The sequence below is a fragment of the Schistocerca cancellata genome, unplaced genomic scaffold (genome assembly GCF_023864275.1).
Source record: "Schistocerca cancellata isolate TAMUIC-IGC-003103 unplaced genomic scaffold, iqSchCanc2.1 HiC_scaffold_583, whole genome shotgun sequence".
Taxonomy (NCBI): Eukaryota; Metazoa; Arthropoda; class Insecta; order Orthoptera; family Acrididae; genus Schistocerca; species Schistocerca cancellata.
The window spans coordinates 84,208-109,582 of NW_026046595.1; the positions used below are offsets into that span (position 1 = coordinate 84,208).

Below are 25,375 nucleotides of genomic sequence, written 5' to 3' on the forward strand. Positions count from 1 at the left end.
CGGTAGTTGCATTATCACAAACGCAGAGTAATTCCATTGGCGTCGCATGAAAACGAATACCTGCCGAAACCCGGGATCGAACCAGGGACCTTTAGATCTTCAGTCTAACGCTCTCCCAACTGAGCTATTTCGGCTGACGTCGAAGGTTGCCATTTGCATGTGTTCGTTAATTTGTGCCTCGTTGCCAATTTCACAGTCACCTTCGTCTGATAAGACATAGGGACGCTGAAGGGCGAGCAGCCGATGCAGTGAAGTTCCACACACATTTCTTCAGCTTCCGTCATCGTAACAAGCAAACATGTCGACTCGATTCGTGTGATATTGAATTCGCTGACTTGACGTGACGCCACGCTGACGCTAGAAAACACGTGCTATATCGATGCCAGGGGCAACTCGTGTGCAGAGAACGAGACACAAGAAGGAGTGAGCCTCTCCACCATATGAGAGGCAGTATCTAGCAGATACACACGGTAAAACATTCGACTTGCGTTAGCTCATAAATTGCTACACGTCATCGTCTGCAAGCTAAAATGGACACATCTGCACTGCCCAGTGAGGCGACACTTGTACTAACACCTGGTGGACGGCTGTGAGACTAGGAGATGAGCTGCGGCTTCTGGGGGCGACTGTAACGCTGCGCCCTCGATCAAATAACACTGCACATTGCTGGTGACCCACGTGTTTAGTAGTGACGCAACTGCTAGGTGCATCCTAGCAACGTCCGCCTTTTGAGAGCGAGAAAATTTTCGCAGTCGGCAGGACTCGAACCTACGCTCCCAGAGGGAATCTGATTTCAAGTCAGACGCCTTAGCCACTCGGCCACGACTGCCGGTGGCGGAAGCGACTCCCGACAAGTGAAGCCGCCATCTTTAGAAGCAATCTGATGGCAGAAAACGGCGTGGCCTCACTCTTTGCTGTAGGGTTTCCATTAGCCGTTACGAAAGTGTACTAATTTCCCACTGACTTATGGCTCCAATGGCGACTTCACCGACTTCCCACTGACGCACCGCTGACGCTAGTTTTCTGTCGTCTTAAAACGATGGACATACCTCCAAGCAGCTGCGAGATCTTAAGAAAAGAAAAAAAAACGCTGCACCACTGCTTTTGCCGCACTCGAATGATTGAAATTGCGATTCATAAAAAGAAAATGAAATGTCCGCTCTGTCCAACACTTTCGAGCACATCTGTGTACTCACCATCTCAGCGACGGCTTTCTGCAGTCCCAGCGTCAGTGCGAGGTGAACCGAAAGGCACAGTAAGTAGCTGTCGTCGCGAAAACTCAGTATTCTTAAAACGGAAATTTTCGTCTTGTTGAGAATGGCATCACTGGTTGCACCCGCATTCGCCCACGCATGTCACATGTGTGCGAAAACGTTTGCTCCTCTTTACGCAAAATCGCACGCAGCCGGTAGGATTCGAACCTACGCTCCCAGAGGGAATCTGATTTCGAGTCAGACGCCTTAACCACTCGGCCACGACTGCCGTTAGCGCGGTGTTCTCTCGACACATGCAACTGCTACCGTTTAAAACACTGTGGTGTCAGAAAACGGCGTAGCTGCATTATTTTCCGTAGCGTTTCCACCGCTACCAGACGAATCGCTACCAAAGTATTAAAATTTCCGCCCGGACAGGGACTTGAACCCTGGACCCTTAGGTTAAAAGCCTAATGCTCTACCGACTGAGCTATCCGGGCTCACACAAGGCTGCAAAACCTCCCACGATGCACAACTATACATTGACTCATGTCCTTTACTGTTGTTCAATCGCTGCATGGGGCCGTTACTAATAAAACGTCGCCCAAATGCTGTCTACAAACTTATCGCGCTAAGCCCGTAACACACTATCGAAGACTGCTGACACACGATGCAACAACAAATTGTACCAGTTGTTACGTCTCATACGTTGGAGCAGAGAATTTACGTGTTTTGTCGACACTCACTGGGCAATTGGAAAATTCACAAGCATTTCGAATGCAATGTTTCCCACGCTTTCGCTCATTTCACGGTTCCGTTGAAGATGTTCTTCACCACCTGACACAGAAAAGGGAATGCAGTCGGTAGGATATTTTTAATTCTTTTGCTTCTAAGGGAGTTAGTTGTCTAGTAAGTTCCTCTTATGGCATGCAATAGACAACCAGAACAGCTACAGGAGAGGGTCAGTTTTGTTGTCAGCGGTAGTTGCATTATCACAAACGCAGAGTAATTCCATTGGCGTCGCATGAAAACGAATACCTGCCGAAACCCGGGATCGAACCAGGGACCTTTAGATCTTCAGTCTAACGCTCTCCCAACTGAGCTATTTCGGCTGACGTCGAAGGTTGCCATTTGCATGTGTTCGTTAATTTGTGCCTCGTTGCCAATTTCACAGTCACCTTCGTCTGATAAGACATAGGGACGCTGAAGGGCGAGCAGCCGATGCAGTGAAGTTCCACACACATTTCTTCAGCTTCCGTCATCGTAACAAGCAAACATGTCGACTCGATTCGTGTGATATTGAATTCGCTGACTTGACGTGACGCCACGCTGACGCTAGAAAACACGTGCTATATCGATGCCAGGGGCAACTCGTGTGCAGAGAACGAGACACAAGAAGGAGTGAGCCTCTCCACCATATGAGAGGCAGTATCTAGCAGATACACACGGTAAAACATTCGACTTGCGTTAGCTCATAAATTGCTACACGTCATCGTCTGCAAGCTAAAATGGACACATCTGCACTGCCCAGTGAGGCGACACTTGTACTAACACCTGGTGGACGGCTGTGAGACTAGGAGATGAGCTGCGGCTTCTGGGGGCGACTGTAACGCTGCGCCCTCGATCAAATAACACTGCACATTGCTGGTGACCCACGTGTTTAGTAGTGACGCAACTGCTAGGTGCATCCTAGCAACATCCGCCTTTTGAGAGCGAGAAAATTTTCGCAGTCGGCAGGACTCGAACCTACGCTCCCAGAGGGAATCTGATTTCAAGTCAGACGCCTTAACCACTCGGCCACGACTGCCGGTGGCGGAAGCGACTCCCGACAAGTGAAGCCGCCATCTTTAGAAGCAATCTGATGGCAGAAAACGGCGTGGCCTCACTCTTTGCTGTAGGGTTTCCATTAGCCGTTACGAAAGTGTACTAATTTCCCACTGACTTATGGCTCCAATGGCGACTTCACCGACTTCCCACTGACGCACCGCTGACGCTAGTTTTCTGTCGTCTTAAAACGATGGACATACCTCCAAGCAGCTGCGAGATCTTAAGAAAAGAAAAAAAAACGCTGCACCACTGCTTTTGCCGCACTCGAATGATTGAAATTGCGATTCATAAAAAGAAAATGAAATGTCCGCTCTGTCCAACACTTTCGAGCACATCTGTGTACTCACCATCTCAGCGACGGCTTTCTGCAGTCCCAGCGTCAGTGCGAGGTGAACCGAAAGGCACAGTAAGTAGCTGTCGTCGCGAAAACTCAGTATTCTTAAAACGGAAATTTTCGTCTTGTTGAGAATGGCATCACTGGTTGCACCCGCATTCGCCCACGCATGTCACATGTGTGCGAAAACGTTTGCTCCTCTTTACGCAAAATCGCACGCAGCCGGTAGGATTCGAACCTACGCTCCCAGAGGGAATCTGATTTCGAGTCAGACGCCTTAACCACTCGGCCACGACTGCCGTTAGCGCGGTGTTCTCTCGACACATGCAACTGCTACCGTTTAAAACACTGTGGTGTCAGAAAACGGCGTAGCTGCATTATTTTCCGTAGCGTTTCCACCGCTACCAGACGAATCGCTACCAAAGTATTAAAATTTCCGCCCGGACAGGGACTTGAACCCTGGACCCTTAGGTTAAAAGCCTAATGCTCTACCGACTGAGCTATCCGGGCTCACACAAGGCTGCAAAACCTCCCACGATGCACAACTATACATTGACTCATGTCCTTTACTGTTGTTCAATCGCTGCATGGGGCCGTTACTAATAAAACGTCGCCCAAATGCTGTCTACAAACTTATCGCGCTAAGCCCGTAACACACTATCGAAGACTGCTGACACACGATGCAACAACAAATTGTACCAGTTGTTACGTCTCATACGTTGGAGCAGAGAATTTACGTGTTTTGTCGACACTCACTGGGCAATTGGAAAATTCACAAGCATTTCGAATGCAATGTTTCCCACGCTTTCGCTCATTTCACGGTTCCGTTGAAGATGTTCTTCACCACCTGACACAGAAAAGGGAATGCAGTCGGTAGGATATTTTTAATTCTTTTGCTTCTAAGGGAGTTAGTTGTCTAGTAAGTTCCTCTTATGGCATGCAATAGACAACCAGAACAGCTACAGGAGAGGGTCAGTTTTGTTGTCAGCGGTAGTTGCATTATCACAAACGCAGAGTAATTCCATTGGCGTCGCATGAAAACGAATACCTGCCGAAACCCGGGATCGAACCAGGGACCTTTAGATCTTCAGTCTAACGCTCTCCCAACTGAGCTATTTCGGCTGACGTCGAAGGTTGCCATTTGCATGTGTTCGTTAATTTGTGCCTCGTTGCCAATTTCACAGTCACCTTCGTCTGATAAGACATAGGGACGCTGAAGGGCGAGCAGCCGATGCAGTGAAGTTCCACACACATTTCTTCAGCTTCCGTCATCGTAACAAGCAAACATGTCGACTCGATTCGTGTGATATTGAATTCGCTGACTTGACGTGACGCCACGCTGACGCTAGAAAACACGTGCTATATCGATGCCAGGGGCAACTCGTGTGCAGAGAACGAGACACAAGAAGGAGTGAGCCTCTCCACCATATGAGAGGCAGTATCTAGCAGATACACACGGTAAAACATTCGACTTGCGTTAGCTCATAAATTGCTACACGTCATCGTCTGCAAGCTAAAATGGACACATCTGCACTGCCCAGTGAGGCGACACTTGTACTAACACCTGGTGGACGGCTGTGAGACTAGGAGATGAGCTGCGGCTTCTGGGGGCGACTGTAACGCTGCGCCCTCGATCAAATAACACTGCACATTGCTGGTGACCCACGTGTTTAGTAGTGACGCAACTGCTAGGTGCATCCTAGCAACATCCGCCTTTTGAGAGCGAGAAAATTTTCGCAGTCGGCAGGACTCGAACCTACGCTCCCAGAGGGAATCTGATTTCAAGTCAGACGCCTTAACCACTCGGCCACGACTGCCGGTGGCGGAAGCGACTCCCGACAAGTGAAGCCGCCATCTTTAGAAGCAATCTGATGGCAGAAAACGGCGTGGCCTCACTCTTTGCTGTAGGGTTTCCATTAGCCGTTACGAAAGTGTACTAATTTCCCACTGACTTATGGCTCCAATGGCGACTTCACCGACTTCCCACTGACGCACCGCTGACGCTAGTTTTCTGTCGTCTTAAAACGATGGACATACCTCCAAGCAGCTGCGAGATCTTAAGAAAAGAAAAAAAAACGCTGCACCACTGCTTTTGCCGCACTCGAATGATTGAAATTGCGATTCATAAAAAGAAAATGAAATGTCCGCTCTGTCCAACACTTTCGAGCACATCTGTGTACTCACCATCTCAGCGACGGCTTTCTGCAGTCCCAGCGTCAGTGCGAGGTGAACCGAAAGGCACAGTAAGTAGCTGTCGTCGCGAAAACTCAGTATTCTTAAAACGGAAATTTTCGTCTTGTTGAGAATGGCATCACTGGTTGCACCCGCATTCGCCCACGCATGTCACATGTGTGCGAAAACGTTTGCTCCTCTTTACGCAAAATCGCACGCAGCCGGTAGGATTCGAACCTACGCTCCCAGAGGGAATCTGATTTCGAGTCAGACGCCTTAACCATTCGGCCACGACTGCCGTTAGCGCGGTGTTCTCTCGACACATGCAACTGCTACCGTTTAAAACACTGTGGTGTCAGAAAACGGCGTAGCTGCATTATTTTCCGTAGCGTTTCCACCGCTACCAGACGAATCGCTACCAAAGTATTAAAATTTCCGCCCGGACAGGGACTTGAACCCTGGACCCTTAGGTTAAAAGCCTAATGCTCTACCGACTGAGCTATCCGGGCTCACACAAGGCTGCAAAACCTCCCACGATGCACAACTATACATTGACTCATGTCCTTTACTGTTGTTCAATCGCTGCATGGGGCCGTTACTAATAAAACGTCGCCCAAATGCTGTCTACAAACTTATCGCGCTAAGCCCGTAACACACTATCGAAGACTGCTGACACACGATGCAACAACAAATTGTACCAGTTGTTACGTCTCATACGTTGGAGCAGAGAATTTACGTGTTTTGTCGACACTCACTGGGCAATTGGAAAATTCACAAGCATTTCGAATGCAATGTTTCCCACGCTTTCGCTCATTTCACGGTTCCGTTGAAGATGTTCTTCACCACCTGACACAGAAAAGGGAATGCAGTCGGTAGGATATTTTTAATTCTTTTGCTTCTAAGGGAGTTAGTTGTCTAGTAAGTTCCTCTTATGGCATGCAATAGACAACCAGAACAGCTACAGGAGAGGGTCAGTTTTGTTGTCAGCGGTAGTTGCATTATCACAAACGCAGAGTAATTCCATTGGCGTCGCATGAAAACGAATACCTGCCGAAACCCGGGATCGAACCAGGGACCTTTAGATCTTCAGTCTAACGCTCTCCCAACTGAGCTATTTCGGCTGACGTCGAAGGTTGCCATTTGCATGTGTTCGTTAATTTGTGCCTCGTTGCCAATTTCACAGTCACCTTCGTCTGATAAGACATAGGGACGCTGAAGGGCGAGCAGCCGATGCAGTGAAGTTCCACACACATTTCTTCAGCTTCCGTCATCGTAACAAGCAAACATGTCGACTCGATTCGTGTGATATTGAATTCGCTGACTTGACGTGACGCCACGCTGACGCTAGAAAACACGTGCTATATCGATGCCAGGGGCAACTCGTGTGCAGAGAACGAGACACAAGAAGGAGTGAGCCTCTCCACCATATGAGAGGCAGTATCTAGCAGATACACACGGTAAAACATTCGACTTGCGTTAGCTCATAAATTGCTACACGTCATCGTCTGCAAGCTAAAATGGACACATCTGCACTGCCCAGTGAGGCGACACTTGTACTAACACCTGGTGGACGGCTGTGAGACTAGGAGATGAGCTGCGGCTTCTGGGGGCGACTGTAACGCTGCGCCCTCGATCAAATAACACTGCACATTGCTGGTGACCCACGTGTTTAGTAGTGACGCAACTGCTAGGTGCATCCTAGCAACATCCGCCTTTTGAGAGCGAGAAAATTTTCGCAGTCGGCAGGACTCGAACCTACGCTCCCAGAGGGAATCTGATTTCAAGTCAGACGCCTTAACCACTCGGCCACGACTGCCGGTGGCGGAAGCGACTCCCGACAAGTGAAGCCGCCATCTTTAGAAGCAATCTGATGGCAGAAAACGGCGTGGCCTCACTCTTTGCTGTAGGGTTTCCATTAGCCGTTACGAAAGTGTACTAATTTCCCACTGACTTATGGCTCCAATGGCGACTTCACCGACTTCCCACTGACGCACCGCTGACGCTAGTTTTCTGTCGTCTTAAAACGATGGACATACCTCCAAGCAGCTGCGAGATCTTAAGAAAAGAAAAAAAAACGCTGCACCACTGCTTTTGCCGCACTCGAATGATTGAAATTGCGATTCATAAAAAGAAAATGAAATGTCCGCTCTGTCCAACACTTTCGAGCACATCTGTGTACTCACCATCTCAGCGACGGCTTTCTGCAGTCCCAGCGTCAGTGCGAGGTGAACCGAAAGGCACAGTAAGTAGCTGTCGTCGCGAAAACTCAGTATTCTTAAAACGGAAATTTTCGTCTTGTTGAGAATGGCATCACTGGTTGCACCCGCATTCGCCCACGCATGTCACATGTGTGCGAAAACGTTTGCTCCTCTTTACGCAAAATCGCACGCAGCCGGTAGGATTCGAACCTACGCTCCCAGAGGGAATCTGATTTCGAGTCAGACGCCTTAACCACTCGGCCACGACTGCCGTTAGCGCGGTGTTCTCTCGACACATGCAACTGCTACCGTTTAAAACACTGTGGTGTCAGAAAACGGCGTAGCTGCATTATTTTCCGTAGCGTTTCCACCGCTACCAGACGAATCGCTACCAAAGTATTAAAATTTCCGCCCGGACAGGGACTTGAACCCTGGACCCTTAGGTTAAAAGCCTAATGCTCTACCGACTGAGCTATCCGGGCTCACACAAGGCTGCAAAACCTCCCACGATGCACAACTATACATTGACTCATGTCCTTTACTGTTGTTCAATCGCTGCATGGGGCCGTTACTAATAAAACGTCGCCCAAATGCTGTCTACAAACTTATCGCGCTAAGCCCGTAACACACTATCGAAGACTGCTGACACACGATGCAACAACAAATTGTACCAGTTGTTACGTCTCATACGTTGGAGCAGAGAATTTACGTGTTTTGTCGACACTCACTGGGCAATTGGAAAATTCACAAGCATTTCGAATGCAATGTTTCCCACGCTTTCGCTCATTTCACGGTTCCGTTGAAGATGTTCTTCACCACCTGACACAGAAAAGGGAATGCAGTCGGTAGGATATTTTTAATTCTTTTGCTTCTAAGGGAGTTAGTTGTCTAGTAAGTTCCTCTTATGGCATGCAATAGACAACCAGAACAGCTACAGGAGAGGGTCAGTTTTGTTGTCAGCGGTAGTTGCATTATCACAAACGCAGAGTAATTCCATTGGCGTCGCATGAAAACGAATACCTGCCGAAACCCGGGATCGAACCAGGGACCTTTAGATCTTCAGTCTAACGCTCTCCCAACTGAGCTATTTCGGCTGACGTCGAAGGTTGCCATTTGCATGTGTTCGTTAATTTGTGCCTCGTTGCCAATTTCACAGTCACCTTCGTCTGATAAGACATAGGGACGCTGAAGGGCGAGCAGCCGATGCAGTGAAGTTCCACACACATTTCTTCAGCTTCCGTCATCGTAACAAGCAAACATGTCGACTCGATTCGTGTGATATTGAATTCGCTGACTTGACGTGACGCCACGCTGACGCTAGAAAACACGTGCTATATCGATGCCAGGGGCAACTCGTGTGCAGAGAACGAGACACAAGAAGGAGTGAGCCTCTCCACCATATGAGAGGCAGTATCTAGCAGATACACACGGTAAAACATTCGACTTGCGTTAGCTCATAAATTGCTACACGTCATCGTCTGCAAGCTAAAATGGACACATCTGCACTGCCCAGTGAGGCGACACTTGTACTAACACCTGGTGGACGGCTGTGAGACTAGGAGATGAGCTGCGGCTTCTGGGGGCGACTGTAACGCTGCGCCCTCGATCAAATAACACTGCACATTGCTGGTGACCCACGTGTTTAGTAGTGACGCAACTGCTAGGTGCATCCTAGCAACATCCGCCTTTTGAGAGCGAGAAAATTTTCGCAGTCGGCAGGACTCGAACCTACGCTCCCAGAGGGAATCTGATTTCAAGTCAGACGCCTTAACCACTCGGCCACGACTGCCGGTGGCGGAAGCGACTCCCGACAAGTGAAGCCGCCATCTTTAGAAGCAATCTGATGGCAGAAAACGGCGTGGCCTCACTCTTTGCTGTAGGGTTTCCATTAGCCGTTACGAAAGTGTACTAATTTCCCACTGACTTATGGCTCCAATGGCGACTTCACCGACTTCCCACTGACGCACCGCTGACGCTAGTTTTCTGTCGTCTTAAAACGATGGACATACCTCCAAGCAGCTGCGAGATCTTAAGAAAAGAAAAAAAAACGCTGCACCACTGCTTTTGCCGCACTCGAATGATTGAAATTGCGATTCATAAAAAGAAAATGAAATGTCCGCTCTGTCCAACACTTTCGAGCACATCTGTGTACTCACCATCTCAGCGACGGCTTTCTGCAGTCCCAGCGTCAGTGCGAGGTGAACCGAAAGGCACAGTAAGTAGCTGTCGTCGCGAAAACTCAGTATTCTTAAAACGGAAATTTTCGTCTTGTTGAGAATGGCATCACTGGTTGCACCCGCATTCGCCCACGCATGTCACATGTGTGCGAAAACGTTTGCTCCTCTTTACGCAAAATCGCACGCAGCCGGTAGGATTCGAACCTACGCTCCCAGAGGGAATCTGATTTCGAGTCAGACGCCTTAACCACTCGGCCACGACTGCCGTTAGCGCGGTGTTCTCTCGACACATGCAACTGCTACCGTTTAAAACACTGTGGTGTCAGAAAACGGCGTAGCTGCATTATTTTCCGTAGCGTTTCCACCGCTACCAGACGAATCGCTACCAAAGTATTAAAATTTCCGCCCGGACAGGGACTTGAACCCTGGACCCTTAGGTTAAAAGCCTAATGCTCTACCGACTGAGCTATCCGGGCTCACACAAGGCTGCAAAACCTCCCACGATGCACAACTATACATTGACTCATGTCCTTTACTGTTGTTCAATCGCTGCATGGGGCCGTTACTAATAAAACGTCGCCCAAATGCTGTCTACAAACTTATCGCGCTAAGCCCGTAACACACTATCGAAGACTGCTGACACACGATGCAACAACAAATTGTACCAGTTGTTACGTCTCATACGTTGGAGCAGAGAATTTACGTGTTTTGTCGACACTCACTGGGCAATTGGAAAATTCACAAGCATTTCGAATGCAATGTTTCCCACGCTTTCGCTCATTTCACGGTTCCGTTGAAGATGTTCTTCACCACCTGACACAGAAAAGGGAATGCAGTCGGTAGGATATTTTTAATTCTTTTGCTTCTAAGGGAGTTAGTTGTCTAGTAAGTTCCTCTTATGGCATGCAATAGACAACCAGAACAGCTACAGGAGAGGGTCAGTTTTGTTGTCAGCGGTAGTTGCATTATCACAAACGCAGAGTAATTCCATTGGCGTCGCATGAAAACGAATACCTGCCGAAACCCGGGATCGAACCAGGGACCTTTGGATCTTCAGTCTAACGCTCTCCCAACTGAGCTATTTCGGCTGACGTCGAAGGTTGCCATTTGCATGTGTTCGTTAATTTGTGCCTCGTTGCCAATTTCACAGTCACCTTCGTCTGATAAGACATAGGGACGCTGAAGGGCGAGCAGCCGATGCAGTGAAGTTCCACACACATTTCTTCAGCTTCCGTCATCGTAACAAGCAAACATGTCGACTCGATTCGTGTGATATTGAATTCGCTGACTTGACGTGACGCCACGCTGACGCTAGAAAACACGTGCTATATCGATGCCAGGGGCAACTCGTGTGCAGAGAACGAGACACAAGAAGGAGTGAGCCTCTCCACCATATGAGAGGCAGTATCTAGCAGATACACACGGTAAAACATTCGACTTGCGTTAGCTCATAAATTGCTACACGTCATCGTCTGCAAGCTAAAATGGACACATCTGCACTGCCCAGTGAGGCGACACTTGTACTAACACCTGGTGGACGGCTGTGAGACTAGGAGATGAGCTGCGGCTTCTGGGGGCGACTGTAACGCTGCGCCCTCGATCAAATAACACTGCACATTGCTGGTGACCCACGTGTTTAGTAGTGACGCAACTGCTAGGTGCATCCTAGCAACGTCCGCCTTTTGAGAGCGAGAAAATTTTCGCAGTCGGCAGGACTCGAACCTACGCTCCCAGAGGGAATCTGATTTCAAGTCAGACGCCTTAACCACTCGGCCACGACTGCCGGTGGCGGAAGCGACTCCCGACAAGTGAAGCCGCCATCTTTAGAAGCAATCTGATGGCAGAAAACGGCGTGGCCTCACTCTTTGCTGTAGGGTTTCCATTAGCCGTTACGAAAGTGTACTAATTTCCCACTGACTTATGGCTCCAATGGCGACTTCACCGACTTCCCACTGACGCACCGCTGACGCTAGTTTTCTGTCGTCTTAAAACGATGGACATACCTCCAAGCAGCTGCGAGATCTTAAGAAAAGAAAAAAAAAAACGCTGCACCACTGCTTTTGCCGCACTCGAATGATTGAAATTGCGATTCATAAAAAGAAAATGAAATGTCCGCTCTGTCCAACACTTTCGAGCACATCTGTGTACTCACCATCTCAGCGACGGCTTTCTGCAGTCCCAGCGTCAGTGCGAGGTGAACCGAAAGGCACAGTAAGTAGCTGTCGTCGCGAAAACTCAGTATTCTTAAAACGGAAATTTTCGTCTTGTTGAGAATGGCATCACTGGTTGCACCCGCATTCGCCCACGCATGTCACATGTGTGCGAAAACGTTTGCTCCTCTTTACGCAAAATCGCACGCAGCCGGTAGGATTCGAACCTACGCTCCCAGAGGGAATCTGATTTCGAGTCAGACGCCTTAACCACTCGGCCACGACTGCCGTTAGCGCGGTGTTCTCTCGACACATGCAACTGCTACCGTTTAAAACACTGTGGTGTCAGAAAACGGCGTAGCTGCATTATTTTCCGTAGCGTTTCCACCGCTACCAGACGAATCGCTACCAAAGTATTAAAATTTCCGCCCGGACAGGGACTTGAACCCTGGACCCTTAGGTTAAAAGCCTAATGCTCTACCGACTGAGCTATCCGGGCTCACACAAGGCTGCAAAACCTCCCACGATGCACAACTATACATTGACTCATGTCCTTTACTGTTGTTCAATCGCTGCATGGGGCCGTTACTAATAAAACGTCGCCCAAATGCTGTCTACAAACTTATCGCGCTAAGCCCGTAACACACTATCGAAGACTGCTGACACACGATGCAACAACAAATTGTACCAGTTGTTACGTCTCATACGTTGGAGCAGAGAATTTACGTGTTTTGTCGACACTCACTGGGCAATTGGAAAATTCACAAGCATTTCGAATGCAATGTTTCCCACGCTTTCGCTCATTTCACGGTTCCGTTGAAGATGTTCTTCACCACCTGACACAGAAAAGGGAATGCAGTCGGTAGGATATTTTTAATTCTTTTGCTTCTAAGGGAGTTAGTTGTCTAGTAAGTTCCTCTTATGGCATGCAATAGACAACCAGAACAGCTACAGGAGAGGGTCAGTTTTGTTGTCAGCGGTAGTTGCATTATCACAAACGCAGAGTAATTCCATTGGCGTCGCATGAAAACGAATACCTGCCGAAACCCGGGATCGAACCAGGGACCTTTAGATCTTCAGTCTAACGCTCTCCCAACTGAGCTATTTCGGCTGACGTCGAAGGTTGCCATTTGCATGTGTTCGTTAATTTGTGCCTCGTTGCCAATTTCACAGTCACCTTCGTCTGATAAGACATAGGGACGCTGAAGGGCGAGCAGCCGATGCAGTGAAGTTCCACACACATTTCTTCAGCTTCCGTCATCGTAACAAGCAAACATGTCGACTCGATTCGTGTGATATTGAATTCGCTGACTTGACGTGACGCCACGCTGACGCTAGAAAACACGTGCTATATCGATGCCAGGGGCAACTCGTGTGCAGAGAACGAGACACAAGAAGGAGTGAGCCTCTCCACCATATGAGAGGCAGTATCTAGCAGATACACACGGTAAAACATTCGACTTGCGTTAGCTCATAAATTGCTACACGTCATCGTCTGCAAGCTAAAATGGACACATCTGCACTGCCCAGTGAGGCGACACTTGTACTAACACCTGGTGGACGGCTGTGAGACTAGGAGATGAGCTGCGGCTTCTGGGGGCGACTGTAACGCTGCGCCCTCGATCAAATAACACTGCACATTGCTGGTGACCCACGTGTTTAGTAGTGACGCAACTGCTAGGTGCATCCTAGCAACATCCGCCTTTTGAGAGCGAGAAAATTTTCGCAGTCGGCAGGACTCGAACCTACGCTCCCAGAGGGAATCTGATTTCAAGTCAGACGCCTTAACCACTCGGCCACGACTGCCGGTGGCGGAAGCGACTCCCGACAAGTGAAGCCGCCATCTTTAGAAGCAATCTGATGGCAGAAAACGGCGTGGCCTCACTCTTTGCTGTAGGGTTTCCATTAGCCGTTACGAAAGTGTACTAATTTCCCACTGACTTATGGCTCCAATGGCGACTTCACCGACTTCCCACTGACGCACCGCTGACGCTAGTTTTCTGTCGTCTTAAAACGATGGACATACCTCCAAGCAGCTGCGAGATCTTAAGAAAAGAAAAAAAAACGCTGCACCACTGCTTTTGCCGCACTCGAATGATTGAAATTGCGATTCATAAAAAGAAAATGAAATGTCCGCTCTGTCCAACACTTTCGAGCACATCTGTGTACTCACCATCTCAGCGACGGCTTTCTGCAGTCCCAGCGTCAGTGCGAGGTGAACCGAAAGGCACAGTAAGTAGCTGTCGTCGCGAAAACTCAGTATTCTTAAAACGGAAATTTTCGTCTTGTTGAGAATGGCATCACTGGTTGCACCCGCATTCGCCCACGCATGTCACATGTGTGCGAAAACGTTTGCTCCTCTTTACGCAAAATCGCACGCAGCCGGTAGGATTCGAACCTACGCTCCCAGAGGGAATCTGATTTCGAGTCAGACGCCTTAACCACTCGGCCACGACTGCCGTTAGCGCGGTGTTCTCTCGACACATGCAACTGCTACCGTTTAAAACACTGTGGTGTCAGAAAACGGCGTAGCTGCATTATTTTCCGTAGCGTTTCCACCGCTACCAGACGAATCGCTACCAAAGTATTAAAATTTCCGCCCGGACAGGGACTTGAACCCTGGACCCTTAGGTTAAAAGCCTAATGCTCTACCGACTGAGCTATCCGGGCTCACACAAGGCTGCAAAACCTCCCACGATGCACAACTATACATTGACTCATGTCCTTTACTGTTGTTCAATCGCTGCATGGGGCCGTTACTAATAAAACGTCGCCCAAATGCTGTCTACAAACTTATCGCGCTAAGCCCGTAACACACTATCGAAGACTGCTGACACACGATGCAACAACAAATTGTACCAGTTGTTACGTCTCATACGTTGGAGCAGAGAATTTACGTGTTTTGTCGACACTCACTGGGCAATTGGAAAATTCACAAGCATTTCGAATGCAATGTTTCCCACGCTTTCGCTCATTTCACGGTTCCGTTGAAGATGTTCTTCACCACCTGACACAGAAAAGGGAATGCAGTCGGTAGGATATTTTTAATTCTTTTGCTTCTAAGGGAGTTAGTTGTCTAGTAAGTTCCTCTTATGGCATGCAATAGACAACCAGAACAGCTACAGGAGAGGGTCAGTTTTGTTGTCAGCGGTAGTTGCATTATCACAAACGCAGAGTAATTCCATTGGCGTCGCATGAAAACGAATACCTGCCGAAACCCGGGATCGAACCAGGGACCTTTAGATCTTCAGTCTAACGCTCTCCCAACTGAGCTATTTCGGCTGACGTCGAAGGTTGCCATTTGCATGTGTTCGTTAATTTGTGCCTCGTTGCCAATTTCACAGTCACCTTCGTCTGATAAGACATAGGGACGCTGAAGGGCGAGCAGCCGATGCAGTGAAGTTCCACACACATTTCTTCAGCTTCCGTCATCGTAACAAGCAAACATGTCGACTCGATTCGTGTGATATTGAATTCGCTGACTTGACGTGACGCCACGCTGACGCTAGAAAACACGTGCTATATCGATGCCAGGGGCAACTCGTGTGCAGAGAACGAGACACAAGAAGGAGTGAGCCTCTCCACCATATGAGAGGCAGTATCTAGCAGATACACACGGTAAAACATTCGACTTGCGTTAGCTCATAAATTGCTACACGTCATCGTCTGCAAGCTAAAATGGACACATCTGCACTGCCCAGTGAGGCGACACTTGTACTAACACCTGGTGGACGGCTGTGAGACTAGGAGATGAGCTGCGGCTTCTGGGGGCGACTGTAACGCTGCGCCCTCGATCAAATAACACTGCACATTGCTGGTGACCCACGTGTTTAGTAGTGACGCAACTGCTAGGTGCATCCTAGCAACATCCGCCTTTTGAGAGCGAGAAAATTTTCGCAGTCGGCAGGACTCGAACCTACGCTCCCAGAGGGAATCTGATTTCAAGTCAGACGCCTTAACCACTCGGCCACGACTGCCGGTGGCGGAAGCGACTCCCGACAAGTGAAGCCGCCATCTTTAGAAGCAATCTGATGGCAGAAAACGGCGTGGCCTCACTCTTTGCTGTAGGGTTTCCATTAGCCGTTACGAAAGTGTACTAATTTCCCACTGACTTATGGCTCCAATGGCGACTTCACCGACTTCCCACTGACGCACCGCTGACGCTAGTTTTCTGTCGTCTTAAAACGATGGACATACCTCCAAGCAGCTGCGAGATCTTAAGAAAAGAAAAAAAAACGCTGCACCACTGCTTTTGCCGCACTCGAATGATTGAAATTGCGATTCATAAAAAGAAAATGAAATGTCCGCTCTGTCCAACACTTTCGAGCACATCTGTGTACTCACCATCTCAGCGACGGCTTTCTGCAGTCCCAGCGTCAGTGCGAGGTGAACCGAAAGGCACAGTAAGTAGCTGTCGTCGCGAAAACTCAGTATTCTTAAAACGGAAATTTTCGTCTTGTTGAGAATGGCATCACTGGTTGCACCCGCATTCGCCCACGCATGTCACATGTGTGCGAAAACGTTTGCTCCTCTTTACGCAAAATCGCACGCAGCCGGTAGGATTCGAACCTACGCTCCCAGAGGGAATCTGATTTCGAGTCAGACGCCTTAACCATTCGGCCACGACTGCCGTTAGCGCGGTGTTCTCTCGACACATGCAACTGCTACCGTTTAAAACACTGTGGTGTCAGAAAACGGCGTAGCTGCATTATTTTCCGTAGCGTTTCCACCGCTACCAGACGAATCGCTACCAAAGTATTAAAATTTCCGCCCGGACAGGGACTTGAACCCTGGACCCTTAGGTTAAAAGCCTAATGCTCTACCGACTGAGCTATCCGGGCTCACACAAGGCTGCAAAACCTCCCACGATGCACAACTATACATTGACTCATGTCCTTTACTGTTGTTCAATCGCTGCATGGGGCCGTTACTAATAAAACGTCGCCCAAATGCTGTCTACAAACTTATCGCGCTAAGCCCGTAACACACTATCGAAGACTGCTGACACACGATGCAACAACAAATTGTACCAGTTGTTACGTCTCATACGTTGGAGCAGAGAATTTACGTGTTTTGTCGACACTCACTGGGCAATTGGAAAATTCACAAGCATTTCGAATGCAATGTTTCCCACGCTTTCGCTCATTTCACGGTTCCGTTGAAGATGTTCTTCACCACCTGACACAGAAAAGGGAATGCAGTCGGTAGGATATTTTTAATTCTTTTGCTTCTAAGGGAGTTAGTTGTCTAGTAAGTTCCTCTTATGGCATGCAATAGACAACCAGAACAGCTACAGGAGAGGGTCAGTTTTGTTGTCAGCGGTAGTTGCATTATCACAAACGCAGAGTAATTCCATTGGCGTCGCATGAAAACGAATACCTGCCGAAACCCGGGATCGAACCAGGGACCTTTAGATCTTCAGTCTAACGCTCTCCCAACTGAGCTATTTCGGCTGACGTCGAAGGTTGCCATTTGCATGTGTTCGTTAATTTGTGCCTCGTTGCCAATTTCACAGTCACCTTCGTCTGATAAGACATAGGGACGCTGAAGGGCGAGCAGCCGATGCAGTGAAGTTCCACACACATTTCTTCAGCTTCCGTCATCGTAACAAGCAAACATGTCGACTCGATTCGTGTGATATTGAATTCGCTGACTTGACGTGACGCCACGCTGACGCTAGAAAACACGTGCTATATCGATGCCAGGGGCAACTCGTGTGCAGAGAACGAGACACAAGAAGGAGTGAGCCTCTCCACCATATGAGAGGCAGTATCTAGCAGATACACACGGTAAAACATTCGACTTGCGTTAGCTCATAAATTGCTACACGTCATCGTCTGCAAGCTAAAATGGACACATCTGCACTGCCCAGTGAGGCGACACTTGTACTAACACCTGGTGGACGGCTGTGAGACTAGGAGATGAGCTGCGGCTTCTGGGGGCGACTGTAACGCTGCGCCCTCGATCAAATAACACTGCACATTGCTGGTGACCCACGTGTTTAGTAGTGACGCAACTGCTAGGTGCATCCTAGCAACATCCGCCTTTTGAGAGCGAGAAAATTTTCGCAGTCGGCAGGACTCGAACCTACGCTCCCAGAGGGAATCTGATTTCAAGTCAGACGCCTTAACCACTCGGCCACGACTGCCGGTGGCGGAAGCGACTCCCGACAAGTGAAGCCGCCATCTTTAGAAGCAATCTGATGGCAGAAAACGGCGTGGCCTCACTCTTTGCTGTAGGGTTTCCATTAGCCGTTACGAAAGTGTACTAATTTCCCACTGACTTATGGCTCCAATGGCGACTTCACCGACTTCCCACTGACGCACCGCTGACGCTAGTTTTCTGTCGTCTTAAAACGATGGACATACCTCCAAGCAGCTGCGAGATCTTAAGAAAAGAAAAAAAAAAACGCTGCACCACTGCTTTTGCCGCACTCGAATGATTGAAATTGCGATTCATAAAAAGAAAATGAAATGTCCGCTCTGTCCAACACTTTCGAGCACATCTGTGTACTCACCATCTCAGCGACGGCTTTCTGCAGTCCCAGCGTCAGTGCGAGGTGAACCGAAAGGCACAGTAAGTAGCTGTCGTCGCGAAAACTCAGTATTCTTAAAACGGAAATTTTCGTCTTGTTGAGAATGGCATCACTGGTTGCACCCGCATTCGCCCACGCATGTCACATGTGTGCGAAAACGTTTGCTCCTCTTTACGCAAAATCGCACGCAGCCGGTAGGATTCGAACCTACGCTCCCAGAGGAAATCTGATTTCGAGTCAGACGCCTTAACCATTCGGCCACGACTGCGGTGTTCTCTCGACACATGCAACTGCTACCGTTTAAAACACTGTGGTGTCAGAAAACGGCGTAGCTGCATTATTTTCCGTAGCGTTTCCACCGCTACCAGACGAATCGCTACCAAAGTATTAAAATTTCCGCCCGGACAGGGACTTGAACCCTGGACCCTTAGGTTAAAAGCCTAATGCTCTACCGACTGAGCTATCCGGGCTCACACAAGGCTGCAAAACCTCCCACGATGCACAACTATACATTGACTCATGTCCTTTACTGTTGTTCAATCGCTGCATGGGGCCGTTACTAATAAAACGTCGCCCAAATGCTGTCTACAAACTTATCGCGCTAAGCCCGTAACACACTATCGAAGACTGCTGACACACGATGCAACAACAAATTGTACCAGTTGTTACGTCTCATACGTTGGAGCAGAGAATTTACGTGTTTTGTCGACACTCACTGGGCAATTGGAAAATTCACAAGCATTTCGAATGCAATGTTTCCCACGCTTTCGCTCATTTCACGGTTCCGTTGAAGATGTTCTTCACCACCTGACACAGAAAAGGGAATGCAGTCGGTAGGATATTTTTAATTCTTTTGCTTCTAAGGGAGTTAGTTGTCTAGTAAGTTCCTCTTATGGCATGCAATAGACAACCAGAACAGCTACAGGAGAGGGTCAGTTTTGTTGTCAGCGGTAGTTGCATTATCACAAACGCAGAGTAATTCCATTGGCGTCGCATGAAAACGAATACCTGCCGAAACCCGGGATCGAACCAGGGACCTTTAGATCTTCAGTCTAACGCTCTCCCAACTGAGCTATTTCGGCTGACGTCGAAGGTTGCCATTTGCATGTGTTCGTTAATTTGTGCCTCGTTGCCAATTTCACAGTCACCTTCGTCTGATAAGACATAGGGACGCTGAAGGGCGAGCAGCCGATGCAGTGAAGTTCCACACACATTTCTTCAGCTTCCGTCATCGTAACAAGCAAACATGTCGACTCGATTCGTGTGATATTGAATTCGCTGACTTGACGTGACGCCACGCTGACGCTAGAAAACACGTGCTATATCGATGCCAGGGGCAACTCGTGTGCAGAGAACGAGACACAAGAAGGAGTGAGCCTCTCCACCATATGAGAGGCAGTATCTAGCAGATACACACGGTAAAACATTCGACTTGCGTTAGCTCATAAATTGCTACACGTCATCGTCTGCAAGCTAAAATGGACACATCTGCACTGCCCAGTGAGGCGACACTTGTACTAACACCTGGTGGACGGCTGTGAGACTAGGAGATGAGCTGCGGCTTCTGGGGGCGACTGTAACGCTGCGCCCTCGATCAAATAACACTGCACATTGCTGGTGACCCACGTGTTTAGTAGTGACGCAACTGCTAGGTGCATCCTAGCAACATCCGCCTTTTGAGAGCGAGAAAATTTTCGCAGTCGGCAGGACTCGAACCTACGCTCCCAGAGGGAATCTGATTTCAAGTCAGACGCCTTAACCACTCGGCCACGACTGCCGGTGGCGGAAGCGACTCCCGACAAGTGAAGCCGCCATCTTTAGAAGCAATCTGATGGCAGAAAACGGCGTGGCCTCACTCTTTGCTGTAGGGTTTCCATTAGCCGTTACGAAAGTGTACTAATTTCCCACTGACTTATGGCTCCAATGGCGACTTCACCGACTTCCCACTGACGCACCGCTGACGCTAGTTTTCTGTCGTCTTAAAACGATGGACATACCTCCAAGCAGCTGCGAGATCTTAAGAAAAGAAAAAAAAACGCTGCACCACTGCTTTTGCCGCACTCGAATGATTGAAATTGCGATTCATAAAAAGAAAATGAAATGTCCGCTCTGTCCAACACTTTCGAGCACATCTGTGTACTCACCATCTCAGCGACGGCTTTCTGCAGTCCCAGCGTCAGTGCGAGGTGAACCGAAAGGCACAGTAAGTAGCTGTCGTCGCGAAAACTCAGTATTCTTAAAACGGAAATTTTCGTCTTGTTGAGAATGGCATCACTGGTTGCACCCGCATTCGCCCACGCATGTCACATGTGTGCGAAAACGTTTGCTCCTCTTTACGCAAAATCGCACGCAGCCGGTAGGATTCGAACCTACGCTCCCAGAGGGAATCTGATTTCGAGTCAGACGCCTTAACCATTCGGCCACGACTGCCGTTAGCGCGGTGTTCTCTCGACACATGCAACTGCTACCGTTTAAAACACTGTGGTGTCAGAAAACGGCGTAGCTGCATTATTTTCCGTAGCGTTTCCACCGCTACCAGACGAATCGCTACCAAAGTATTAAAATTTCCGCCCGGACAGGGACTTGAACCCTGGACCCTTAGGTTAAAAGCCTAATGCTCTACCGACTGAGCTATCCGGGCTCACACAAGGCTGCAAAACCTCCCACGATGCACAACTATACATTGACTCATGTCCTTTACTGTTGTTCAATCGCTGCATGGGGCCGTTACTAATAAAACGTCGCCCAAATGCTGTCTACAAACTTATCGCGCTAAGCCCGTAACACACTATCGAAGACTGCTGACACACGATGCAACAACAAATTGTACCAGTTGTTACGTCTCATACGTTGGAGCAGAGAATTTACGTGTTTTGTCGACACTCACTGGGCAATTGGAAAATTCACAAGCATTTCGAATGCAATGTTTCCCACGCTTTCGCTCATTTCACGGTTCCGTTGAAGATGTTCTTCACCACCTGACACAGAAAAGGGAATGCAGTCGGTAGGATATTTTTAATTCTTTTGCTTCTAAGGGAGTTAGTTGTCTAGTAAGTTCCTCTTATGGCATGCAATAGACAACCAGAACAGCTACAGGAGAGGGTCAGTTTTGTTGTCAGCGGTAGTTGCATTATCACAAACGCAGAGTAATTCCATTGGCGTCGCATGAAAACGAATACCTGCCGAAACCCGGGATCGAACCAGGGACCTTTAGATCTTCAGTCTAACGCTCTCCCAACTGAGCTATTTCGGCTGACGTCGAAGGTTGCCATTTGCATGTGTTCGTTAATTTGTGCCTCGTTGCCAATTTCACAGTCACCTTCGTCTGATAAGACATAGGGACGCTGAAGGGCGAGCAGCCGATGCAGTGAAGTTCCACACACATTTCTTCAGCTTCCGTCATCGTAACAAGCAAACATGTCGACTCGATTCGTGTGATATTGAATTCGCTGACTTGACGTGACGCCACGCTGACGCTAGAAAACACGTGCTATATCGATGCCAGGGGCAACTCGTGTGCAGAGAACGAGACACAAGAAGGAGTGAGCCTCTCCACCATATGAGAGGCAGTATCTAGCAGATACACACGGTAAAACATTCGACTTGCGTTAGCTCATAAATTGCTACACGTCATCGTCTGCAAGCTAAAATGGACACATCTGCACTGCCCAGTGAGGCGACACTTGTACTAACACCTGGTGGACGGCTGTGAGACTAGGAGATGAGCTGCGGCTTCTGGGGGCGACTGTAACGCTGCGCCCTCGATCAAATAACACTGCACATTGCTGGTGACCCACGTGTTTAGTAGTGACGCAACTGCTAGGTGCATCCTAGCAACATCCGCCTTTTGAGAGCGAGAAAATTTTCGCAGTCGGCAGGACTCGAACCTACGCTCCCAGAGGGAATCTGATTTCAAGTCAGACGCCTTAACCACTCGGCCACGACTGCCGGTGGCGGAAGCGACTCCCGACAAGTGAAGCCGCCATCTTTAGAAGCAATCTGATGGCAGAAAACGGCGTGGCCTCACTCTTTGCTGTAGGGTTTCCATTAGCCGTTACGAAAGTGTACTAATTTCCCACTGACTTATGGCTCCAATGGCGACTTCACCGACTTCCCACTGACGCACCGCTGACGCTAGTTTTCTGTCGTCTTAAAACGATGGACATACCTCCAAGCAGCTGCGAGATCTTAAGAAAAGAAAAAAAAAACGCTGCACCACTGCTTTTGCCGCACTCGAATGATTGAAATTGCGATTCATAAAAAGAAAATGAAATGTCCGCTCTGTCCAACACTTTCGAGCACATCTGTGTACTCACCATCTCAGCGACGGCTTTCTGCAGTCCCAGCGTCAGTGCGAGGTGAACCGAAAGGCACAGTAAGTAGCTGTCGTCGCGAAAACTCAGTATTCTTAAAACGGAAATTTTCGTCTTGTTGAGAATGGCATCACTGGTTGCACCCGCATTCGCCCACGCATGTCACATGTGTGCGAAAACGTTTGCTCCTCTTTACGCAAAATCGCACGCAGCCGGTAGGATTCGAACCTACGCTCCCAGAGGGAATCTGATTTCGAGTCAGACGCCTTAACCATTCGGCCACGACTGCCGTTAGCGCGGTGTTCTCTCGACACATGCAACTGCTACCGTTTAAAACACTGTGGTGTCAGAAAACGGCGTAGCTGCATTATTTTCCGTAGCGTTTCCACCGCTACCAGACGAATCGCTACCAAAGTATTAAAATTTCCGCCCGGACAGGGACTTGAACCCTGGACCCTTAGGTTAAAAGCCTAATGCTCTACCGACTGAGCTATCCGGGCTCACACAAGGCTGCAAAACCTCCCACGATGCACAACTATACATTGACTCATGTCCTTTACTGTTGTTCAATCGCTGCATGGGGCCGTTACTAATAAAACGTCGCCCAAATGCTGTCTACAAACTTATCGCGCTAAGCCCGTAACACACTATCGAAGACTGCTGACACACGATGCAACAACAAATTGTACCAGTTGTTACGTCTCATACGTTGGAGCAGAGAATTTACGTGTTTTGTCGACACTCACTGGGCAATTGGAAAATTCACAAGCATTTCGAATGCAATGTTTCCCACGCTTTCGCTCATTTCACGGTTCCGTTGAAGATGTTCTTCACCACCTGACACAGAAAAGGGAATGCAGTCGGTAGGATATTTTTAATTCTTTTGCTTCTAAGGGAGTTAGTTGTCTAGTAAGTTCCTCTTATGGCATGCAATAGACAACCAGAACAGCTACAGGAGAGGGTCAGTTTTGTTGTCAGCGGTAGTTGCATTATCACAAACGCAGAGTAATTCCATTGGCGTCGCATGAAAACGAATACCTGCCGAAACCCGGGATCGAACCAGGGACCTTTAGATCTTCAGTCTAACGCTCTCCCAACTGAGCTATTTCGGCTGACGTCGAAGGTTGCCATTTGCATGTGTTCGTTAATTTGTGCCTCGTTGCCAATTTCACAGTCACCTTCGTCTGATAAGACATAGGGACGCTGAAGGGCGAGCAGCCGATGCAGTGAAGTTCCACACACATTTCTTCAGCTTCCGTCATCGTAACAAGCAAACATGTCGACTCGATTCGTGTGATATTGAATTCGCTGACTTGACGTGACGCCACGCTGACGCTAGAAAACACGTGCTATATCGATGCCAGGGGCAACTCGTGTGCAGAGAACGAGACACAAGAAGGAGTGAGCCTCTCCACCATATGAGAGGCAGTATCTAGCAGATACACACGGTAAAACATTCGACTTGCGTTAGCTCATAAATTGCTACACGTCATCGTCTGCAAGCTAAAATGGACACATCTGCACTGCCCAGTGAGGCGACACTTGTACTAACACCTGGTGGACGGCTGTGAGACTAGGAGATGAGCTGCGGCTTCTGGGGGCGACTGTAACGCTGCGCCCTCGATCAAATAACACTGCACATTGCTGGTGACCCACGTGTTTAGTAGTGACGCAACTGCTAGGTGCATCCTAGCAACATCCGCCTTTTGAGAGCGAGAAAATTTTCGCAGTCGGCAGGACTCGAACCTACGCTCCCAGAGGGAATCTGATTTCAAGTCAGACGCCTTAACCACTCGGCCACGACTGCCGGTGGCGGAAGCGACTCCCGACAAGTGAAGCCGCCATCTTTAGAAGCAATCTGATGGCAGAAAACGGCGTGGCCTCACTCTTTGCTGTAGGGTTTCCATTAGCCGTTACGAAAGTGTACTAATTTCCCACTGACTTATGGCTCCAATGGCGACTTCACCGACTTCCCACTGACGCACCGCTGACGCTAGTTTTCTGTCGTCTTAAAACGATGGACATACCTCCAAGCAGCTGCGAGATCTTAAGAAAAGAAAAAAAAACGCTGCACCACTGCTTTTGCCGCACTCGAATGATTGAAATTGCGATTCATAAAAAGAAAATGAAATGTCCGCTCTGTCCAACACTTTCGAGCACATCTGTGTACTCACCATCTCAGCGACGGCTTTCTGCAGTCCCAGCGTCAGTGCGAGGTGAACCGAAAGGCACAGTAAGTAGCTGTCGTCGCGAAAACTCAGTATTCTTAAAACGGAAATTTTCGTCTTGTTGAGAATGGCATCACTGGTTGCACCCGCATTCGCCCACGCATGTCACATGTGTGCGAAAACGTTTGCTCCTCTTTACGCAAAATCGCACGCAGCCGGTAGGATTCGAACCTACGCTCCCAGAGGGAATCTGATTTCGAGTCAGACGCCTTAACCATTCGGCCACGACTGCCGTTAGCGCGGTGTTC

General features: G+C 48.8%; 47 non-coding genes across 47 annotated transcripts; all 47 read right to left on the reverse strand.

Moving 5' to 3' along the window:
* Positions 1–61: 61 nt before the first annotated feature.
* On the reverse strand, positions 62–134 carry Trnaf-gaa (transfer RNA phenylalanine (anticodon GAA)). The gene has a single exon. It is a non-coding gene; the product is annotated as a tRNA-Phe (tRNA).
* Positions 135–747: 613 nt separating this feature from the next.
* Trnas-uga (transfer RNA serine (anticodon UGA)) lies at positions 748–829 on the reverse strand. The gene has a single exon. It is a non-coding gene; the product is annotated as a tRNA-Ser (tRNA).
* Positions 830–1,400: 571 nt separating this feature from the next.
* Positions 1,401–1,482, reverse strand: Trnas-cga (transfer RNA serine (anticodon CGA)). The gene has a single exon. It is a non-coding gene; the product is annotated as a tRNA-Ser (tRNA).
* Positions 1,483–1,620: 138 nt separating this feature from the next.
* Trnak-uuu (transfer RNA lysine (anticodon UUU)) lies at positions 1,621–1,693 on the reverse strand. Its single transcript has one exon. It is a non-coding gene; the product is annotated as a tRNA-Lys (tRNA).
* Positions 1,694–2,232: 539 nt separating this feature from the next.
* On the reverse strand, positions 2,233–2,305 carry Trnaf-gaa (transfer RNA phenylalanine (anticodon GAA)). The gene has a single exon. It is a non-coding gene; the product is annotated as a tRNA-Phe (tRNA).
* A 613-nt stretch (positions 2,306–2,918) lies between these two features.
* Positions 2,919–3,000, reverse strand: Trnas-uga (transfer RNA serine (anticodon UGA)). Its single transcript has one exon. It is a non-coding gene; the product is annotated as a tRNA-Ser (tRNA).
* Positions 3,001–3,571: 571 nt separating this feature from the next.
* Positions 3,572–3,653, reverse strand: Trnas-cga (transfer RNA serine (anticodon CGA)). The gene has a single exon. It is a non-coding gene; the product is annotated as a tRNA-Ser (tRNA).
* Positions 3,654–3,791: 138 nt separating this feature from the next.
* Trnak-uuu (transfer RNA lysine (anticodon UUU)) lies at positions 3,792–3,864 on the reverse strand. Its single transcript has one exon. It is a non-coding gene; the product is annotated as a tRNA-Lys (tRNA).
* Positions 3,865–4,403: 539 nt separating this feature from the next.
* On the reverse strand, positions 4,404–4,476 carry Trnaf-gaa (transfer RNA phenylalanine (anticodon GAA)). The gene has a single exon. It is a non-coding gene; the product is annotated as a tRNA-Phe (tRNA).
* Positions 4,477–5,089: 613 nt separating this feature from the next.
* Positions 5,090–5,171, reverse strand: Trnas-uga (transfer RNA serine (anticodon UGA)). Its single transcript has one exon. It is a non-coding gene; the product is annotated as a tRNA-Ser (tRNA).
* A 571-nt stretch (positions 5,172–5,742) lies between these two features.
* On the reverse strand, positions 5,743–5,824 carry Trnas-cga (transfer RNA serine (anticodon CGA)). The gene has a single exon. It is a non-coding gene; the product is annotated as a tRNA-Ser (tRNA).
* A 138-nt stretch (positions 5,825–5,962) lies between these two features.
* Positions 5,963–6,035, reverse strand: Trnak-uuu (transfer RNA lysine (anticodon UUU)). The gene has a single exon. It is a non-coding gene; the product is annotated as a tRNA-Lys (tRNA).
* Positions 6,036–6,574: 539 nt separating this feature from the next.
* On the reverse strand, positions 6,575–6,647 carry Trnaf-gaa (transfer RNA phenylalanine (anticodon GAA)). The gene has a single exon. It is a non-coding gene; the product is annotated as a tRNA-Phe (tRNA).
* A 613-nt stretch (positions 6,648–7,260) lies between these two features.
* Trnas-uga (transfer RNA serine (anticodon UGA)) lies at positions 7,261–7,342 on the reverse strand. The gene has a single exon. It is a non-coding gene; the product is annotated as a tRNA-Ser (tRNA).
* A 571-nt stretch (positions 7,343–7,913) lies between these two features.
* On the reverse strand, positions 7,914–7,995 carry Trnas-cga (transfer RNA serine (anticodon CGA)). Its single transcript has one exon. It is a non-coding gene; the product is annotated as a tRNA-Ser (tRNA).
* Positions 7,996–8,133: 138 nt separating this feature from the next.
* On the reverse strand, positions 8,134–8,206 carry Trnak-uuu (transfer RNA lysine (anticodon UUU)). The gene has a single exon. It is a non-coding gene; the product is annotated as a tRNA-Lys (tRNA).
* Positions 8,207–8,745: 539 nt separating this feature from the next.
* On the reverse strand, positions 8,746–8,818 carry Trnaf-gaa (transfer RNA phenylalanine (anticodon GAA)). The gene has a single exon. It is a non-coding gene; the product is annotated as a tRNA-Phe (tRNA).
* Positions 8,819–9,431: 613 nt separating this feature from the next.
* On the reverse strand, positions 9,432–9,513 carry Trnas-uga (transfer RNA serine (anticodon UGA)). Its single transcript has one exon. It is a non-coding gene; the product is annotated as a tRNA-Ser (tRNA).
* A 571-nt stretch (positions 9,514–10,084) lies between these two features.
* Trnas-cga (transfer RNA serine (anticodon CGA)) lies at positions 10,085–10,166 on the reverse strand. The gene has a single exon. It is a non-coding gene; the product is annotated as a tRNA-Ser (tRNA).
* A 138-nt stretch (positions 10,167–10,304) lies between these two features.
* On the reverse strand, positions 10,305–10,377 carry Trnak-uuu (transfer RNA lysine (anticodon UUU)). Its single transcript has one exon. It is a non-coding gene; the product is annotated as a tRNA-Lys (tRNA).
* A 539-nt stretch (positions 10,378–10,916) lies between these two features.
* Trnaf-gaa (transfer RNA phenylalanine (anticodon GAA)) lies at positions 10,917–10,989 on the reverse strand. Its single transcript has one exon. It is a non-coding gene; the product is annotated as a tRNA-Phe (tRNA).
* A 613-nt stretch (positions 10,990–11,602) lies between these two features.
* Positions 11,603–11,684, reverse strand: Trnas-uga (transfer RNA serine (anticodon UGA)). Its single transcript has one exon. It is a non-coding gene; the product is annotated as a tRNA-Ser (tRNA).
* Positions 11,685–12,257: 573 nt separating this feature from the next.
* Positions 12,258–12,339, reverse strand: Trnas-cga (transfer RNA serine (anticodon CGA)). Its single transcript has one exon. It is a non-coding gene; the product is annotated as a tRNA-Ser (tRNA).
* Positions 12,340–12,477: 138 nt separating this feature from the next.
* Trnak-uuu (transfer RNA lysine (anticodon UUU)) lies at positions 12,478–12,550 on the reverse strand. Its single transcript has one exon. It is a non-coding gene; the product is annotated as a tRNA-Lys (tRNA).
* A 539-nt stretch (positions 12,551–13,089) lies between these two features.
* Trnaf-gaa (transfer RNA phenylalanine (anticodon GAA)) lies at positions 13,090–13,162 on the reverse strand. The gene has a single exon. It is a non-coding gene; the product is annotated as a tRNA-Phe (tRNA).
* Positions 13,163–13,775: 613 nt separating this feature from the next.
* Positions 13,776–13,857, reverse strand: Trnas-uga (transfer RNA serine (anticodon UGA)). The gene has a single exon. It is a non-coding gene; the product is annotated as a tRNA-Ser (tRNA).
* A 571-nt stretch (positions 13,858–14,428) lies between these two features.
* Trnas-cga (transfer RNA serine (anticodon CGA)) lies at positions 14,429–14,510 on the reverse strand. Its single transcript has one exon. It is a non-coding gene; the product is annotated as a tRNA-Ser (tRNA).
* Positions 14,511–14,648: 138 nt separating this feature from the next.
* Positions 14,649–14,721, reverse strand: Trnak-uuu (transfer RNA lysine (anticodon UUU)). Its single transcript has one exon. It is a non-coding gene; the product is annotated as a tRNA-Lys (tRNA).
* Positions 14,722–15,260: 539 nt separating this feature from the next.
* Trnaf-gaa (transfer RNA phenylalanine (anticodon GAA)) lies at positions 15,261–15,333 on the reverse strand. The gene has a single exon. It is a non-coding gene; the product is annotated as a tRNA-Phe (tRNA).
* A 613-nt stretch (positions 15,334–15,946) lies between these two features.
* Trnas-uga (transfer RNA serine (anticodon UGA)) lies at positions 15,947–16,028 on the reverse strand. The gene has a single exon. It is a non-coding gene; the product is annotated as a tRNA-Ser (tRNA).
* Positions 16,029–16,599: 571 nt separating this feature from the next.
* On the reverse strand, positions 16,600–16,681 carry Trnas-cga (transfer RNA serine (anticodon CGA)). Its single transcript has one exon. It is a non-coding gene; the product is annotated as a tRNA-Ser (tRNA).
* A 138-nt stretch (positions 16,682–16,819) lies between these two features.
* Positions 16,820–16,892, reverse strand: Trnak-uuu (transfer RNA lysine (anticodon UUU)). The gene has a single exon. It is a non-coding gene; the product is annotated as a tRNA-Lys (tRNA).
* Positions 16,893–17,431: 539 nt separating this feature from the next.
* Positions 17,432–17,504, reverse strand: Trnaf-gaa (transfer RNA phenylalanine (anticodon GAA)). The gene has a single exon. It is a non-coding gene; the product is annotated as a tRNA-Phe (tRNA).
* Positions 17,505–18,117: 613 nt separating this feature from the next.
* On the reverse strand, positions 18,118–18,199 carry Trnas-uga (transfer RNA serine (anticodon UGA)). Its single transcript has one exon. It is a non-coding gene; the product is annotated as a tRNA-Ser (tRNA).
* A 573-nt stretch (positions 18,200–18,772) lies between these two features.
* Positions 18,773–18,854, reverse strand: Trnas-cga (transfer RNA serine (anticodon CGA)). The gene has a single exon. It is a non-coding gene; the product is annotated as a tRNA-Ser (tRNA).
* Positions 18,855–18,983: 129 nt separating this feature from the next.
* Trnak-uuu (transfer RNA lysine (anticodon UUU)) lies at positions 18,984–19,056 on the reverse strand. Its single transcript has one exon. It is a non-coding gene; the product is annotated as a tRNA-Lys (tRNA).
* A 539-nt stretch (positions 19,057–19,595) lies between these two features.
* Positions 19,596–19,668, reverse strand: Trnaf-gaa (transfer RNA phenylalanine (anticodon GAA)). Its single transcript has one exon. It is a non-coding gene; the product is annotated as a tRNA-Phe (tRNA).
* A 613-nt stretch (positions 19,669–20,281) lies between these two features.
* Positions 20,282–20,363, reverse strand: Trnas-uga (transfer RNA serine (anticodon UGA)). The gene has a single exon. It is a non-coding gene; the product is annotated as a tRNA-Ser (tRNA).
* Positions 20,364–20,934: 571 nt separating this feature from the next.
* On the reverse strand, positions 20,935–21,016 carry Trnas-cga (transfer RNA serine (anticodon CGA)). The gene has a single exon. It is a non-coding gene; the product is annotated as a tRNA-Ser (tRNA).
* Positions 21,017–21,154: 138 nt separating this feature from the next.
* Trnak-uuu (transfer RNA lysine (anticodon UUU)) lies at positions 21,155–21,227 on the reverse strand. The gene has a single exon. It is a non-coding gene; the product is annotated as a tRNA-Lys (tRNA).
* Positions 21,228–21,766: 539 nt separating this feature from the next.
* Positions 21,767–21,839, reverse strand: Trnaf-gaa (transfer RNA phenylalanine (anticodon GAA)). Its single transcript has one exon. It is a non-coding gene; the product is annotated as a tRNA-Phe (tRNA).
* Positions 21,840–22,452: 613 nt separating this feature from the next.
* Positions 22,453–22,534, reverse strand: Trnas-uga (transfer RNA serine (anticodon UGA)). The gene has a single exon. It is a non-coding gene; the product is annotated as a tRNA-Ser (tRNA).
* Positions 22,535–23,106: 572 nt separating this feature from the next.
* On the reverse strand, positions 23,107–23,188 carry Trnas-cga (transfer RNA serine (anticodon CGA)). The gene has a single exon. It is a non-coding gene; the product is annotated as a tRNA-Ser (tRNA).
* Positions 23,189–23,326: 138 nt separating this feature from the next.
* Positions 23,327–23,399, reverse strand: Trnak-uuu (transfer RNA lysine (anticodon UUU)). The gene has a single exon. It is a non-coding gene; the product is annotated as a tRNA-Lys (tRNA).
* A 539-nt stretch (positions 23,400–23,938) lies between these two features.
* On the reverse strand, positions 23,939–24,011 carry Trnaf-gaa (transfer RNA phenylalanine (anticodon GAA)). The gene has a single exon. It is a non-coding gene; the product is annotated as a tRNA-Phe (tRNA).
* A 613-nt stretch (positions 24,012–24,624) lies between these two features.
* On the reverse strand, positions 24,625–24,706 carry Trnas-uga (transfer RNA serine (anticodon UGA)). The gene has a single exon. It is a non-coding gene; the product is annotated as a tRNA-Ser (tRNA).
* Positions 24,707–25,277: 571 nt separating this feature from the next.
* On the reverse strand, positions 25,278–25,359 carry Trnas-cga (transfer RNA serine (anticodon CGA)). Its single transcript has one exon. It is a non-coding gene; the product is annotated as a tRNA-Ser (tRNA).
* Between the last annotated feature and the right edge of the window lie 16 nt (positions 25,360–25,375).